At 42.6% G+C, this 16,909-nt stretch overlaps 1 protein-coding gene across 1 annotated transcript in view; it reads right to left on the bottom strand.

Moving 5' to 3' along the window:
- LOC142764869 (U-scoloptoxin(18)-Er1a-like) overlaps positions 1 to 12,115 on the bottom strand; it is a 79,993-nt gene extending 67,878 nt beyond the window's left edge. Inside the window, exon 1 of the mRNA XM_075865410.1 lies at positions 11,950 to 12,115. The gene's annotated coding sequence lies outside the window, so the exon portion shown is untranslated. The remainder of the gene's footprint in view (positions 1 to 11,949) is intronic.
- Between the last annotated feature and the right edge of the window lie 4,794 nt (positions 12,116 to 16,909).

Here is a 16,909-nt window from a genome sequence, read left to right as displayed (position 1 = left end):
AACAGTTCAGGAGTCTTTCAACTATTTTTTCAACTATTTTAAACTATTTCAACACAGGAAGAAAATATTGTATGTGGGCGAAAGCTTCTCTGATCTGTGCCTCAATACAAACAAGGTCGTCGGTGATGGATATACCCTCGCGAAATCCACACTGGAATGGGTCGCGCGAATTGTTTATTTCAAGAAAACGTACATCATGGCAGTTTACTATTTTTTCGAAGAGATTGCAAAGACAGCTTGTAAGTGCAATAGGCCTATAGCTCGAAACTAAAAACGGATTATTGCCCTGTTTCGAAATGGAAGTCATGTTAGCCTCTTTCCAGGAAGTAGAGTCAGTGGCAGAAAACGAGATAGCATTGTAAAAAGAATCTTTTTGCGTTTCGATGGAGAGGTTTTTCAGCACTTCATACAGTACACAATCAAGGCCTGGGCGGAATTACTCCAGGAGTTTAGTGATGTTTGGAGCTCAGCTAAGCTAAATGCTTGGTTTTATGCCTCGTATTTTGTACATTTGTGTTCTAGTTTCAGCTTTTCTATTTTTCTTCTCTATTTTTTGGAGAGGCAGTATAGTGTCCCAAGCTGGACACCCGGTTGAAGTGTGCGCTCAGGAAGTTCACCTCATCTTCCAAGCTGTCCCCTTGCGTGTTGACGAGTAGGAGTGAGTGCACTTGTATTCCTTCTATTCTACCAACCATGTTCCGAACTTCAACCTCCTGTGTATATTGAGATATAACGAAGAAGGCAACCTTTACTGGGCCCAGAAGACACGACGAAGCGACCACGCCCAAGGCACAGAACTCAGACAAGCCAAATCTCCACAGCAGATATAGATGACCACTCATAATGATGAATACGTGTAAAGATAGTAGATGTGCCTAATGAATGCCTACAATATGAATTCATCCCTGATAAGAACGTATGCCAGCTTTTTCTTCTGTCCTGCCGACGTGTTCTTCTGCTCTAAAACTCATTTTCTTAAAGCTGTCAAGAATGTCGGCTGTCGGCGAGTTCCGGAGGAGCCTCCATGCCCTGTTTTTTTTTCGCGCATTCCGAGACTAAGGCCCGTATTCACAAACCACCTTCAGCCTTACTTCGAATTTTTTTCATCAGTTCTAAGCCTTTACTGCGCCTGATGTACAAAGTAGGCCAGTATCATAAACAAGTATTGCTGTGATCTTTGACCTAGTTCACATTTTTGTGCCCTTATAACGCTTCTAGAGCGTAAAGAAACTTGAGGAAAACTCGAGGTAAGGCCAAGGTTATTTTGTGAATACTGGTTTTAGTGTTCCGCCATGGGACACGTCGCTTGCCAGGCAATCCAAATGTTTACGGTAAGCACTTGGCTATTGCGTCAGTAAGAAAAGCTGCGAAGTACTGCACAGCGTCATTTAGGTTTAACCTACATATGTCAGTCAACCTAAACGGGTAGTGTTGTGAAACTGTTCCTAGTGCGCTTTGTTTATCAACCATTTGGAAACATGTGGAGGATATTCATATGATGTTGGTGAACTCAACCCCACAGAAAAATCATCACTTCCAATAGTATTATTTGTGATTTTTCATTTCAGTAGGGGTAGAAGTGAAGGAGACACGACATCGAGGTCAATAGACGAGGAAAATTTGTTCGCGTTACAGTACGTTGGCTATTCCTTATTCAGCAGACAGGCACCGGAACAGAACAGAAACCGTTCAACGAGACGACAGTGAGAATCGCCCTACAGACCGCTGTGTACATTCAGGTCCCCAAAGTGCAGAAAAGGCTTTGGCAGTTCGTCTATTAGAAACTGGAATTCACGTCTTTCAAGACGGTGGTGCAGAGGTATGTACAGACAGAAGACGGTGACAAGTTTGTTTAGAAGAACTGATCGGACAGCCATCAGCTCAAGGTATGTCTGGAGTGGCAAATGTATACACGCCACTCTTTCCCTAACCATAATGAGTAGGCATCCAGATGACGCCACAGCATCATCTCGGCCTTTTCGGAATATCACGTAAGCATATAGAAAATTTCTATTGGAGGATTTGAGGTGAGTTAGTTGTACACACAGCAGTTTATTTGAGTGTTTTTGTGAGAGTTCTTGGACATCGTCGAGGTTTAAAGCAGTCCTCTGACGTTCTAGTGTATTGTTTCTTTCCATTTTGAACGTAAAATGGTGCTGTGTGTACATTAAGGGAGTGATATTTGTTTAAGGTGAAAGTTTGAGTTTAACAACAGGGCTGTCACCAGGTCGCGTTATCAGCATTTTAGTTCTTTTAGCGCACTCCAGAGAGCCACGCCGCTCTTTCGGCACCCCATTGACTCCTAGGAGACACTGAATGCCCGCACATGCGAGCTGCTTGTTCGAACTTTGGGCCTCGCCCGGAAAGATGAGATTTTGAGATTTTGAGACCTGAGGACTCTGGTGTCAGTGGTCCCTGTTAAATAGTAACCGGAGTAGACTGAAATACTGCCGCGTTGGATGCAGGCGCCACGGCCGATGGCTCGCTCTGCGCAGGCCTAAGGCGCGGCAAGGGCTGGTGTGGCGCTTCCCCCTGACGCGCCACATCAGCTATTGTGGGGCCATAAAATGGCGAGGCTCTTCTTCGTGCTTCTTTAGATGTGATAGTTTTTTTACCTTTATTCTGATGATCTCTTTTTCTTTTTGTTTAAAATGAACAGGACCGTGAGTATGTGGCATGATCCGCACCAGAGTTCACACAGTGTACCGGTTCTTTCGGTAACCTTGTACTCGGCACCGAGTGTTTTGGTTAAGCATTTAGCAACTTCGACGTGGGATACAGTTCTGCCTTGGCAGTTGCTTTTCTCGCAGTGTATAACGTTGAAGTGAGGGAAGATTTTGTTGAAAAAACTGATGTCTTCAGTGCGTGCTCGCTTCGAGGCGGCACGATCACTAAGAAAAGAAATGCTTTTTGCATGCTATTTGTATGTTTTTAAGAGACGTTGGCGGCCACCCACCATTGACCCCAACGAGGGGCCGCTGCAAGTTTGCAGATGCTGAAATCTTGGAGACGTCAGCTGTAGAACATTGTCATCACCCAATGCGCCTAGACTAAGATAGGCCTTTAGCACACGGTTAACTTTTGCCGCCGTGAAAACTGGAAGTGAACAGAAGAAGAAGTATACAGGAAAAATAAAAAACTGAAAAAGTCGAATATGTTAGGAGAGAGAGATAGAAAAAGGCGACTGCCAATTTCCCCTGGCCGGGTAATCCGAGGGGTGCCGTCTACGTGAAGCTGAGGCCAAAGGTGTGTGTTGCCTCTGCTGGGGGGCCTTAAAAGTCCAATCACCCGGCGTCGGCTCAACTACCAGGATCCCCTTTTCCCCAGACACGGCTCAGCTACGCACGGTAAGCATCGGAGGAGATTGACCTCCCCTTTAGGCTTGGGTCCGTAGTAATATGATGGATGTAAAAATGGTTTTATTGAAACAGACATCGAAAGTGGAAACCTATTTTCTGCGTCATTGCTCAATGCAAGTGGTGAAGCATTGCGTGTACTTAGTGAGACACAAGTAAGCTCGTAGACTTTATTCAGTGAAATTCTTTTTGCGCTAAGAGTCTTTAGGGCTTTTAATATAGACGAATGCCCCGGATGGGATTGATTCCTTTATAAATGACATGGCCAAGTTATCAGACCAGGGCCTAAGAATGAACGCAGCATGGTTTAACGGGCGCGGAAGATGGCGAAGACCCGCGGCAACCTGGAATAATGAGGCCGCCCATCTTGTGCGCGCAATGCCTTTGCTCAAAGAAAATTTATTCTCTGTCTATCAAATGAACTTTGCTATTACGTCTAGTGTTACTTCTTTCCATGAGAAAGCTCACTCTACATAGGTTGAAATATGCACCTATATGCACTCACACGATTATGCAATAAAGCATATTTCATAGCGTTTTGTATATCGTTTGTACATCGTATTTGTAAAAGAACAGTATCGCACGCAGTTCTGAAACGTTTCTCACTGCTCCGTATTCAAGGCCAAGATGTGCTCCGATGGCCATTTAGTTGTTGAGAGAAGCTCTGCAGCCGGCGCCGGCAACACCGCTCTCTAGCAAAGTGTCGACTTCATAAGTAACTAGAGTAGCTGTTTGGTTGTGCACGAAGGTTGGCAGCTACGCACTTGAGGTGGGGGAGACACCCTGTGGCGGCAAACAAAAATCAATGAACGGTGGTGGATGTGCCAGGCTGACGCAAAACATTATTGCCATAAAACTTGAAGCTGAGGTGCTGTCACCCTCAAACTGTGCGCTCGTCATCACCCAATTCAGGTGTGGGTCAAGGTAGTTTTGAGTGGTGCGTGTGTTTTTCAGCGCTTGTGCAAACCTATGCGGGCGTGCCGACGACGTCAGGGAAGCGGCTAATTACACAATAGATGCGACCCTGTGTCTGATATAGCAGTACAAGCAAGTCCAAAGCTGTCGGAAACATGATGAGAAGGCCATCTAGACACTTTCAACAAGCAGCACACTTTCGGACATATTTTTAGAACAAACTTTCTCTGACTCCGAGCAACCACTCTTCATCGAGGAGCAGGCGTACATTTCTGGCAACTTGCAAAGCTGACACGTTAATTGAGCATTTGACTTGCAAAGCTTCATTTTATTGCATAACTTAGATGTTACGTAGCATAATTCCGAAGGGCACCCACTTTTGTCCTATTCGCAAGCCTATGGTATATTTCCAACAACACACACACATTTGTTCGCAGGAAGTTCTGTCGAAAACCTTTATGTTTTCAAAACGGGTGAATTCAAATTGATTTGAAAGTTGAGTAGCTGGGCTCACTACCAAAAAGTGCTTGGTGCACAAAAACAAATTTAAGTTGATTTAACAAGTAAATCAACAATCCAAAACGCTGATAACATGTGGTCAATTTGGATAGGTGTGTAAGAACATATTTAGGATGTAAGTAAACTTATCTCGAAGTACTTGATATTTTTTAGCACTAAGATATGTTCAATGACGGCAAGGCTAGTAATAGGTTCAGTTCCTAGTTTTGTGTTTTATTGCCTGCTCGGCAGCACTGACACTCTGGCGTATATATCACAAGAGTATATTTTTAAATTTTTTCGCACTAAGAGGTATTCAATGATGGCAGATGCTAGAAATAGGTGAAGTTTCTAGTTTTGTGTTTTATTGCCATCTCGGAAGCACTGACACTCTGGCGTATATAATACTCATGAGTATATTTTTAACAATTTAGACCTAGTAATTGCATTTTATATCATGAGGTACACGTGAACAAACAAGGACACGAAATACAAAAGGTGAGACTGACTTCAGTGGATTGATTAAACTATCTGCTCACTATATATATTTATCACTTATGCAAAATCTGGTTGCATGTAGCAGCTGCCATGTTCAAGGCTAAGCGGGGCAAAAATATGCCGACATGGAGACAAGAAGAATATGCATCAACGTGGGGTGGTAGTGCCGACTATTTTTCTATGCCGCGAATTTCTATTAAAGCACGTGGGCTGCTGAAAAAAGAAAGGCATACAGCAAGCTAATTTCTATGTTATTAGATTTTCTTGTTACCAACAAGAGTTGATTGATATGTGGGGTTTAACGTCCCAAAACTACCAACAAGAAGCCGCAGTGAGTTGCTTTGCTTCATATTATTAACAGTATTAGCGGTTTTCTACCCAAACATAAAATATGATTATTGGCTTCATTGATATTGTTTCATTTGAAGTAACCCACGAACGTTGCGCTGAAGCACTCCGCTATGGCGGAGGGCAACAGAAGAGAGTCTACCTACGGATCACACGCACTCTCTCAGGAGCAAATGGCAGGCTCAAAATGGAATGCCATGCGTGCGTCTCTCTTCTTCCTTGAGTGGGCATGGTTGACACAGCGACACTAGCAAATCGTGAGCTCTGACACGAGGCGCAAGTCACGCCACTGGTGTCTGTCGGCTCACCCAAACTTGGCACTGTTTCAAAAGGTTTCATGCACGGGGTGCTAGCCACTTCCGGTCAAATCTACTGATTTATTCGGAGAGGAAAAAGTTGCTCCGTGGAGTGGATTTCGGGACGGAGATGCTTCAGATATTCTAATGGAACACTCTCCATCTCGATGGAGGGAGCACTCTCAATCTGCCAATAGAAGAGACTAGCTCCGCATGGAGGAGCAGAAAGTATTATCGGAAGGGTTACGAATCTGCCAAAGCATGACACCATGTGAGAGACAGTGTAGTGTTGGGCTCCGAAAAAGTTTACCTTATGATATTCTTTATTTCCTATGACATCAGAGAGTACACGGGCCTCTACCCACTCGTCTCGACTGAAATGCAACCACCGAGACCAGAATTAAAGCCGCTACATTTGGGTGAGCAGCCGAGCACTGTGGGTGCTGTTGACGTAGAGGCAGACTTTTTTTCTTCCGGCTAGTCCTTGCGGCTAATGCCGTGATCTCGATCACAGTCTTTAAGGCGTGGTACAGAACAGCATCAAGAATCACCAGAAAAGATTTCTTCGTATGATGCTGAAGCATGAAAGGTTTCGCTGTGTGCTGCCACCTAGAGAAACATATATTTCCTGTAACCACTTCAAAACTGCTTAACGGCTGCTCGCGCATGCCTGCGATGCTGTTGATGGCATTATTTATGACATCGCAGTAACAATAGGTCTACATTCTAGAAGAGTAACTAGTGTGCATAATTCGCCTGAGAGAACGGAACGATTGCAGTGGAAGGTTTTGTTTGTACGGTTAAGTGCTGAATGTGAAGTTGAACAATCTACTGTTCGATTATATGCTTTGCGCATGAATAGTTTCCCTATGCGTGATTTCAGAGCACTTTGTACAATATCACTGTCGAATCAACAGGGTTGGCGAGCACGTTCTGACCAGCATACTTTAAGTTTTCAAAGTTTTACCCAAAGAAGAGACTATATCGAGTTCTTTCAAAAACTGATCTCCCTTGGGATCCCCCTCCTTACTGTGAAATTTTAACAGCCGATTCAAATCGATGACAATTTTGGTTGGAAACTTAAAAATGTACTGTTTCAGGAAGTATGTCACATTAGAGTATAGGTGCGTGATGGTTTATTCACGTTCACGTGGTTTCGCAAGTGTTCTGTCAGCGAAGCAACGCTATAATTGCAACTGCTTGAAATCGTAAGGTGGCAGGAGGCACCGAAAGTGACAATGTGAACGCGAATATTACCGCACTGTCGTGTTACCTAGTACCATATGCCTGGTGAATACTGCATAGACTACCAGCTAAACGGAGCCCACTACTTGGAATTAACACTTTCTTGCTCCATTTTCACATGCGTGAAATGCCTAATAATTGTTGCATTTTAATCTTAAGGTAATCTATACATAATTGCACAATGTTTATTGCAACACGAAAGAGTTTTATGTGAATATCTACAACGGTTTCACTAACTCAGTATTTACGTCATGAATATGATGATGCAAAGTATAGAATAACAAATTGCAAAAAACCCAACAATAACAAGGGAACGTTTTGTCACAAGACGACGAGCCCGCAACATCTCACTCAGCGGCGCGTGGCGCTATACATCAGACCACGGCAAGACGTTGTCAATAATTCTTACGACAAGCGATGTACATACACCATATACTGTTTGGCCCTTTAGCGGTCCTCAAAGCTCCGCAGCATCAGCACGTTTTGGTTATTGGTAGCGAGAGGGTGCGCTCTAGAAGCCGTCATCACTCACGTTTTTTTGAGCGTAGTGTCTCTCCTACGCGTGCACTTATCAGACTGATAGTTCAGGACATAGAGTTTTTTAATATACACTAGAGGGAACTCTGGCGTTAGTGTATATGGGAGCTGCAACACACGACGCTTCATCGAGCATGGTAATTATGAGTAGTACACGGATTTTTCTAATTTTCGTACTTCTGGCCTGCTTCTGGCTCCGTGTGTGTTCGTGTGGCTTGAAGCTGTGTTTTCACAAAAACAAAAATTAGCAAATGTCCAACGTTTGCGCTTCACGACTTTATTTGTTTAAGTTTATCATTTCGAATCAAGTCACTATGTTCAAAAGGGTTCGTTTTTTCTTTCAAAATAAAACCGTAACCAGCAATAAACGAAGCCACAAGTACGATTCGCCACCCGCAAGTACGAAGACTAGGCAAATGTGTGTACTACGCATCATTCCCATGGTCGCTGAACGATCGCAGCGCCAGAGTGCCCTCTGGTTAATTTTGAGAAACTCTATGGATCGGGAGTTCATGAAGGCCATTTTTTCTTACTGCTGCGGCCACGTTAACGAAAGTAAGTGAGAATTGTAACAGTTGTTCGTGCTCTTTCTGTTAATAGTTGTGTGCTCGTTTCGTGCGTGTTGTCAGCGCGTGTAAGTGTCAAACTGTTACAGTTGTTTGTTCACACTTGGCATGTGCATGCTCATTTCATGCGTGTTTTCTACTTGAAGCATGCATGCAAGTTTCAAGCTGCCTTTTCTTTCGCGTGAGTTTGCAATATGTTGCTGTAGCGTTTATTCATCGTTCTGTATGGAAGCGTTTCTTAGTCGTGTTATACCAACTCTTTGACAGAAGAATCAGCCATGTTTTTAGACAATGTTATAAATATGGTTTAATGCACAACAACCAGGATGGGCTTCCCTTGGCCATACGTTTCGAAATTGGTAAATAAAGCTTTTTTTGTCATAGCTGCGCTTAGTCATGTCGTGTGGTAAAATCCCTTCTCCTCAACCCTGCAGTAACCATTGCGTATTCAAATCGTTACCAAGGCTTCATACTGAAAGCAGACGAAAATCTGAATTATAGCTGCCCTGAATATCACACGGTGACAAAGCTGTATCTTCATTCTGGTTGTAAGCCAGTATTTTACACGTAATAAGTATTAACGCAGTGACTAGTAAATCCCGCTTTCGACTACCGGCCCTTACTTGCCTGTCTGACATATTTACGCCATATGACATATTAATATCAAAACAAATGTAAGTGGTGCGTTGTGCAGCGAAATTACTAGGATTTGGACACGGGGCTCCAACCTGGCAACGCCACACCGTGGGGGTCTAATGGCTAATGTACTCAGCTGCTGACCTACAGGTCGCGGTATTAAGTCTCGGTCGTGGCGGCTGTATTTTAGATGGAAGCGGAAATGCTGTAAGCTCGTGTGCTCAGATTTGGGTGCCCGTTCAAGAACACCAAATGGTAAAATTTCCGGAGTGCTTCACTACGGCATGTCTGAATATCATATAGCTGTTTTGGGAAGTTAAACCTCAGATATGAGTCAATTCAACTTGGCATCAAATCGGTACCTTCATCAATGCTCCGAAAAGTGGCAGCAATTTTGAAACAAATCTGGACATTATCTAAAATACATTAAGGCAATTGCGAAAAATCGCTTATCTTCTAGCTTCAAACCACAGCACCTACATTTATAGACAATACAAGCACGACGAAAATTCCTGTTATAGGGCTTGAATCGAAGACTGTATTTATGTATGTGTGTGAATCTTGCGATGCTTTCGTGTTGAAAGAATGCTATGAAATCATCTGTAAGTGTTGACATATGTGGCTCAAAGTAAAGTAGGACAATCTATAGAATCAGCATTAATATAGCCAGTACTTATGACCTCACGCGCTAGGAATGACCACAGTGAGCTGGAAATACATCATGTCACTCCTTACAAAGCTTACTTAACGTCATTCCAGCCCCCTTCATGTATCAAAATATTCAAGCTGATGCGTAGGTGTGAGGTACTGAAGTAGATACATTAAAGACGTATTTTGCTAGCGTCCCAAAATAGCTTTTCGTTTCGCCTAGCCATGTAGCATATAGCTACTGTTATACTTAAATCGAACGACCAACGTGGTCGATGAGGGCTGCAGGATTGAACACCCTCATTCATATTTCTATGATCCCGTGCACTTTTCTTTCTCTTTGAAATAAACTAATGCACTCTGATTGCATTGCATCCTCTAGGTCGCTATCTCGCACATACACTATTATTGAGAGGATTAATAAAGGACACAAACCATGAAAAGCACTCGTTTCTGAAATTTCAAAAATAAGGGGAGGATAGAGTAAACAACTTAATTCAGTCGCTGCAGCTGACCGGGCTGAGTTCCTACCTTGGAGTCAGCCGAGAAACCATGTGAAATCTCTCGGCTTTGAAAATAAATTTTTTAGGGTCACCAATTGCACGCCAATTCAATACTTTGATTCCGTATATACTAGCAAGACCAAAAGTTTTGAGCAGTGCGTCAAACAGCAAGTGCTCAAAACTAACGGAGGTCCGTAATCTGTAGGTGACGCTTCTAGATTGAGGTATAAAAGCCGCGTGCGACATCGAGCGTGCAAGTGCCCCCTATTTAATCCAAAGTGAGTGTGCCATTCCTATACTGATGGTGCGTATTTTGTACAGAAGGGTTCAGTAGGCGAAGGTCTCAGATGTACGAATAAACGTGACATTTCATCAGCAAACTGCGTCGGCGTCAACGCGACTGTTGAAAAACCTATCTTGGCGTGACATTGTCATCATATACGTCATAATGGCATCACAGATCACAAAAATGTGATGCGATCACGATGTCATTATGAGGGCACAGCTCCGTAGCGCAATGACGTCATCTGATGTCATCATAACTTAGTCAATTGCAGGCCGATCATGGAGGCAATGCAAAACCAGGTGAGGTGCCCCCGATTGTGGAAGAATGCAAAGCCACAAGAAGGTGCAAAAAGCTTTCGCACGGTGGTGGGCTACGAAAATACATCACTGCGAAATAAAAAGTGGCTTTCACCTTCAAGTGCTCTTTCGTGAAGGCATAGGAGGATTTTTAAGTTTTAAGTCAGCTTCCAGTTCGTAACAAGAACATCTCCTAAGTGCCACGAGGCAGCCACAACAGTGTGATTCACACTCACCATTCTGACATTGGGGCTGGCTAATACTTCTGGAGCTACAAAATCATGAATCTTCATTAGAATCAATGCAATGCAATCGCCGCTGTAGCTCAAATCACTGAGCATCGGAAGCGATACGTAAACGCTGTTGGTTGGGTCTGTAACTGGAGCAAGTGTGTTTCTGGTCTATTTTAATTCCTTTGCATAGTAAAGTTCCATCTTCAAGCCGTCTTTCCCGTACCTTCCTTATTTTGATCATCGTTGGAATAATTAGCATAAGTTTATCAAGTGAAATGACCCAGGTATACGAAAGAAGGCCAAATGTACAAAATAATATTACAATTAATGACAACTTAAAACTTGCAAATGACAAGACTGGTGAAGGTTGAATGAAAACTGCGGCATTATACACAAAAGGCAAGCTTTTCATATTTTTTTTTAATTGTGAATGTAAGCCTGCGTTTCTCAATGTTGCAGTGTATGCTATACACTTACATTTTTGCATGCATCAGCGGTGTACCTTAAACAGCTGTTTTTTAATGGATTCTACAGTTGCGCCTAAAATATACCCACATATTTTATGATGCATTCCGCGCGCATATAGCACTGTGATGTTTTGGTAAACTTGAAGTTTTCTGCCACTTTTTGTCTGTGAGCGTCACGCTCGACTTGATAAGTGTTACGCCCGCTCACCAAAAGCTTATAACACAAGGTAAAATCAGTTATAAATGACATTCGCAAGAGCGTCGTTCCTCATCGTTTCTATCAAACTGTTTAGAATGTATTCCTTGTTTACCAAAGGCCCCAGTTATTCGTAGTGCGAGTGACTTTTTTTCGCTTACTGACATTTGCCCTGAATGCATACATTATAAAAGCAAGAAATGAGTACAATTATTGTACGTGTATCGATGAATCGATGGTGATGAAATGATGCATTGTAACGGACATATTATCGGCGGTGTTTAGCGTTCAAAAACAATAATATAATATTGAGAAACGCCATGGTAAAATTTGTACAACCTGTTTTTGATGAACGTACACCTAAACACTGGTCTAAGTATATTACGTAATTGATAATGCATTAGTAATGAAATTACCACTCGTACCTGTGGACAGGCCACAATTGCAATAGCTTTTATGGATTCCATCAACTGTATTGGATGAGCAGTATCTGCCGAGCTTCGCAGCTCTGTGGCACTGCGTTCTATGCAGCCTCTTCCAGCAGCACGCACTCCACCTACATTCACTGGCCTGACGGCAGCTCTTATCGTATTCTCGGACCTGTAATCGTGGTAAATACGGTTTCCGTGGAACACAGTTGCTGCGCTAGTTTTGTTCTCGTTAACCATCGATTGAACATTGTGCGTCATCAATTCGTAAAGTAAGTTTCGAAGGCTTCACTACGGCAGCATTGTAATGACTATAAAGACAAGATGAAGACAGCACCTACGATGACCTGTCATAGCGCATGTCCTGTCTTCATGCATTACTCTGTGTACATTAGCGTGCTACCGTAGTACATAACAATGAGGTTGTTATTCTGCAATGCAATTCTTTGCACATATTTATTGCAAAATTTGTAAAATTATGAGCAAAATCTGCGGCAGTTGCTTTGGACATCCATTCACTTTGAATGCAAGAGCGTTATATAAAAAGTGGCAAGCATATGTCCTACAACGACTTGGAAATGCAGCCGCATACGTAGTTTTCAAATGCTAAGTCTTTACTTGTCAGTGCTAACTTAGCAAAACAAACTATACGATGCCATTTTTCATGGTATAGAAACTGTATCTAACACTCTTGGTTGATTGCTTCGTAGAGAAAGGAAAACAACACTGATAATCAGTCAAATCTGATCTGCATTCGTTTCGTTTAATTTAAATTTCTATCATACACTTGACAAGACATAAAAGAAATTCTGGCTTACATTGTTCGTATTTTTCTAAGCATGAACCACTAAAAATGTTCGGAACGAGGATGCAAACACCTAAAAACTATTTTGAGCAAAAAATCTGCTGAAATTTTTAATTATTATCAAACGGAACTTTTTTCGTCATCGTTACAATACAAATAGTGTAGCTTGCTACAAAACGTTAAGCAATCCAATGTAGTGGAAATACATAGAATGTGCTTTCAAAAATAAACACTATCAAACCAGTCCTCAACAAAGAATAGCGAAGTGAAGGCAGAATCACTTCGCCACTACTACTTACAATAAAACTTCCTTGTACTTGCCTTTTTCGGTTTGCGAACTGACGTTGAGCATAAGATGACTTTGATCCGCAACGCAACAAAAATAAATTTAAAGCAGTGGCTGATTCGCTTTGATGCTATCGCAGGGAATATTGCTTAGGGAAAATGTTTCGCGAACACTTGCTCAATGATAGCCGAGCGCATCTCCGCACTTCTCCTATGCACAACAGCTGGATAACTTCTTCAGCTCATAGAGAAATAGCGCAGAATCCCACGAGAGCCTTGTAAATTTCTTAGGCTAAATGTCATGTTTCTGGTGTCACAACACGCACCTATGCCCTTTTAGTAGTCGCTGATATACAATAAACAATAGGCACTGCTACACTTTAAGCATGTTTCGGTTTATATTGCCTTGTCTGGCGATTCCAGCTTTGAAAATTGCAGCCGCACTCATGCTCAAATGAGCGTAACCAGGTGTGCTTATCAGGTGGCAAGCATCGAGGCTCTACATACTTTATGAATACCAGCTTTACGGTGCGTGGATGCCACATCGCATCTTTGTTTAGCATCACCATAAAAGCATCAGGCATATTTCGATAGTACATACAGACGTGATTGCGTGCAGTCATACTGTTGTGCGGTCCCCATATGGTCGACGTTGGATGCCCAATCGTGAGCATGTGTTACAGCGGTAGTATATTAATGGGTTTGCGTCAGGGAGAATGTATACTATAGCGTCGGCGTGAGTGGTGCTCTTTATGAGATAATGTGACGGTTACAACCCTGCTCTTCATAATCAGGCTCAGAGGCGGAATGAAAATCAATACAAAGCGTGGCAATCAAAGTTTTATAGCACGTAGCCACGACAGTGCTTTTTCGTCATTCAGTGCAAGACAAGATTGCCAGTAACTTTCGTCAACCACTTTCAAGGCAATTCAACCAGTTACAATGGTACTTACATGCACAAGGGGTATATTACTCAAATGTGTGTAGCAATCTTGTCAGGTAAGAATATCCACTTCGAGACTACACAGCAGGGTCAACCGCCTCAAGCTCTTTTCTCTGTTGAGGGGCTTGTTTTCGTAATAGTGTGGTTCTGCGATCACGTGAAATAGCGCCTGAAATTAATCACGTGCATGTAGCGTTTCATGCGTGGAGACATGTTGACAGACGCACGAACAGAATACAGGAGCATACAATCTCCTGAGGTGACACAACCAAGAATTAATTAGCGAGCGCATTCTTAAAGGGCCATTCACCAAGCTCCCTAAATACAAAAAAGTGCAATATTCTTTCTTCATATTTTTTTTATCTTGGCACACTACTGTTACGTACACAGTAGTTCCCGTGACGTCTAGAGTGTGCATTTTGTTGATATACGCAAAATATCACGTGTGATTTGTCCCCTGCACTGCTTTACCATGCAGCCGCCCATCTGTTTTTCTTAGCCTCGCATGAACAATTGGCACGATCAACCGATCAAACTTCTTTTTTTTTGTGTTTACAACTGCGCAGGCGGCGAAAACAGCGTGTAGCCGAGAAGCGCGAAATCCCGTCAGGCACTAGCGCTTAGTTATGACATTGTTCACGGGCATTCAAGAACTAAGGGGTAAGGAGGATGCATCGTGTGTATGAAGGAAAGGAGAAAATCACCCTCTCGTCTTTAAACGCGAAGTGGTGGGTGGCCCTTTAAAGCTGAATCTGTAAGCGAAAGTGTACTGCCACAAGTAATCCAGGTCGTCATTATCAGCTACATCTTTAACGAAGAACGCAGAAGCTTGGTTGTGCCTATAGCTTTTGAATCTTACATTTTAGTTGACTATTTTGTTACAACAAATAATGACGATTACTGCAACAAAGTAAGCTTTGCAATGGTTCTTACGGTACGTAATCTAGGAAAGCTTTACTACAACCTATCTCACGCGTGTTCCTTTTCTCGCGGCATCCTGAGGGGTTGCTGAGAAATGACGTATGACAAGAGATTGAGAATGCTTAAAGAGCAGCTAAAAGCACACTCGTCTTCGACTATCTGAGGCAAAGCCAAGCCATTACACCCGTTTTAGGAGATTGATGATTGATATGTGGGGTTTAACGTCCCAAAACCACCATATAAATATGAGAAACGCCGTAGTGAAGGCTCCGGAAATTTTGACCACCTGGGGTTCTTTACCGTGCACCCAAATCTGAGCACACGGGCCTACACCATTTCTGCATCCATCGGAAATGCAGCCACCAGAGCCGGGATTCGAACCCGTGGCCTGCGGGTCAGTGCCGAGTACCTTATCGACTAGACCACCAAGGTGGGGCCACCCGTTTTAGGAAATTGCTGCTTATTCGTGGGGTTTGTTCATCGCGGAAGCTGCTAGTTTTAGTATTATTTATTTTTTTATTCACTTCTTTTGATTACCCTCAGGGCACATAAAGACGTTACAGAAGGGTTGGGTAATAATACGAAAAAATGCAGTAGAAGTAGAACATAAAAATACAAGTCTGTGAGAATACAAGTTTAACCTCAAAAGTTTATTTAGGGCGCATAACATAACCTGTCAGTGCAGTTCTGAATGATGAGGCGTCTTCAATGCAGGTGATGGAGGAGAGAAGGCGCGTCTACTCGGCACTGCTTTTTGGCAGAAAGGAGTCAGAAGAAACATTAGTGCGACAGAGGGGAGTGAAAACTTTATGCGCATGATCAAGAAGTGACGATATGTATGACGGTTGTGATATGAGCTCCTGTCTAATTGAATTGTTCCAGTGAATAATTTTTTGGAAAAGGCATAGACGAGAAATTTTTTTGTAAGCTGCAAATGAAGTAGTCCGAGATCAGATTTCAATTATGAAACGCTAAGTGAGTGGGAATAGTTTGACATAATGGAACGTGCTGATCGAATTTGAACGAACTCAATAATAGTTTTTAGTGTTTTCAGACCGGGGTCCCAAACAGAAGATGCATACTCGAGTTTTGGTCTAATGAGTGTTTGGTGAAGCAGCAATTTTAAATGACGTGGGGCATTAGAAAAATTTCTGCGTATGTACCCGAGTAATTTATTGACATTATTAGTGATGAAATGAACATGTGTATGGCAAGAAAGGTTATTTGTTATGTGAATCCTGAGATACTTATACAAGGTAACGTATTCAAAGTTGATGTTGAAGCATAGCTGAGAGGAATGGATGCAACAGAGCGACGTGAAACAGTCATAATCTTGCATTTCATTGGATTTATCAACATTAGTCATTGTGAGCACCACTTTGATATGTTATCTTGATCTGACTGAAGAATAAGGTTATCATTCAGACTAGTTATTTCACGGTATACAACACAGTCATCAGCAAAAAGTTTAATGAAAGTATAATAACGGTAGGTAAGTCATTATTATATATCATAAAAAGCAAGCGACCCACTTGACGATGGCGCAGAGTTTTTTAAAGCACTGGGGTTTAGGGACAAGGAGGGCAAAGTAGACTTTAAGCGGGTAGAATTAACTAGAAGGAGGTTTTATGATTGGTTGCTAAAGTCAAGGCAAGAGTGAAAATAAACCCTTCACTGCAAAGTACGAATCCTCAACCTCACTATACAAATAAAAAATAAATCTAGTTTTTGGTTCATGAAGTAATATGGCTTGGTGGCGCTAGCCACCGCCCGATCTAAGGGTAAAGCCTTATCGATCCATCCATCCGGTGAAATATTTCTTGCCCACTCAAATGGCAGAGCACCAGTGCCCTGGAGGCTTCAGGGCTTGGTATACGCGGATAATATTTTCCTGATGGCTGACAGTCTGGGTGCCAAGGAGTACCTCGTTTTGTTATCGGCAAATCACCTAAGCAAACTTGGACTCTGCTTCAATGCCAAGAAATCAGCGGTGCTGGTGTTCG

This window comes from Rhipicephalus microplus, chromosome 6, assembly GCF_043290135.1.
Source record: "Rhipicephalus microplus isolate Deutch F79 chromosome 6, USDA_Rmic, whole genome shotgun sequence".
Classification (NCBI taxonomy): Eukaryota; Metazoa; Arthropoda; class Arachnida; order Ixodida; family Ixodidae; genus Rhipicephalus; species Rhipicephalus microplus.
The sequence above is the reverse complement of the archived record's forward strand: the minus strand, read 5'-3'. Positions and strand labels throughout refer to the sequence as shown.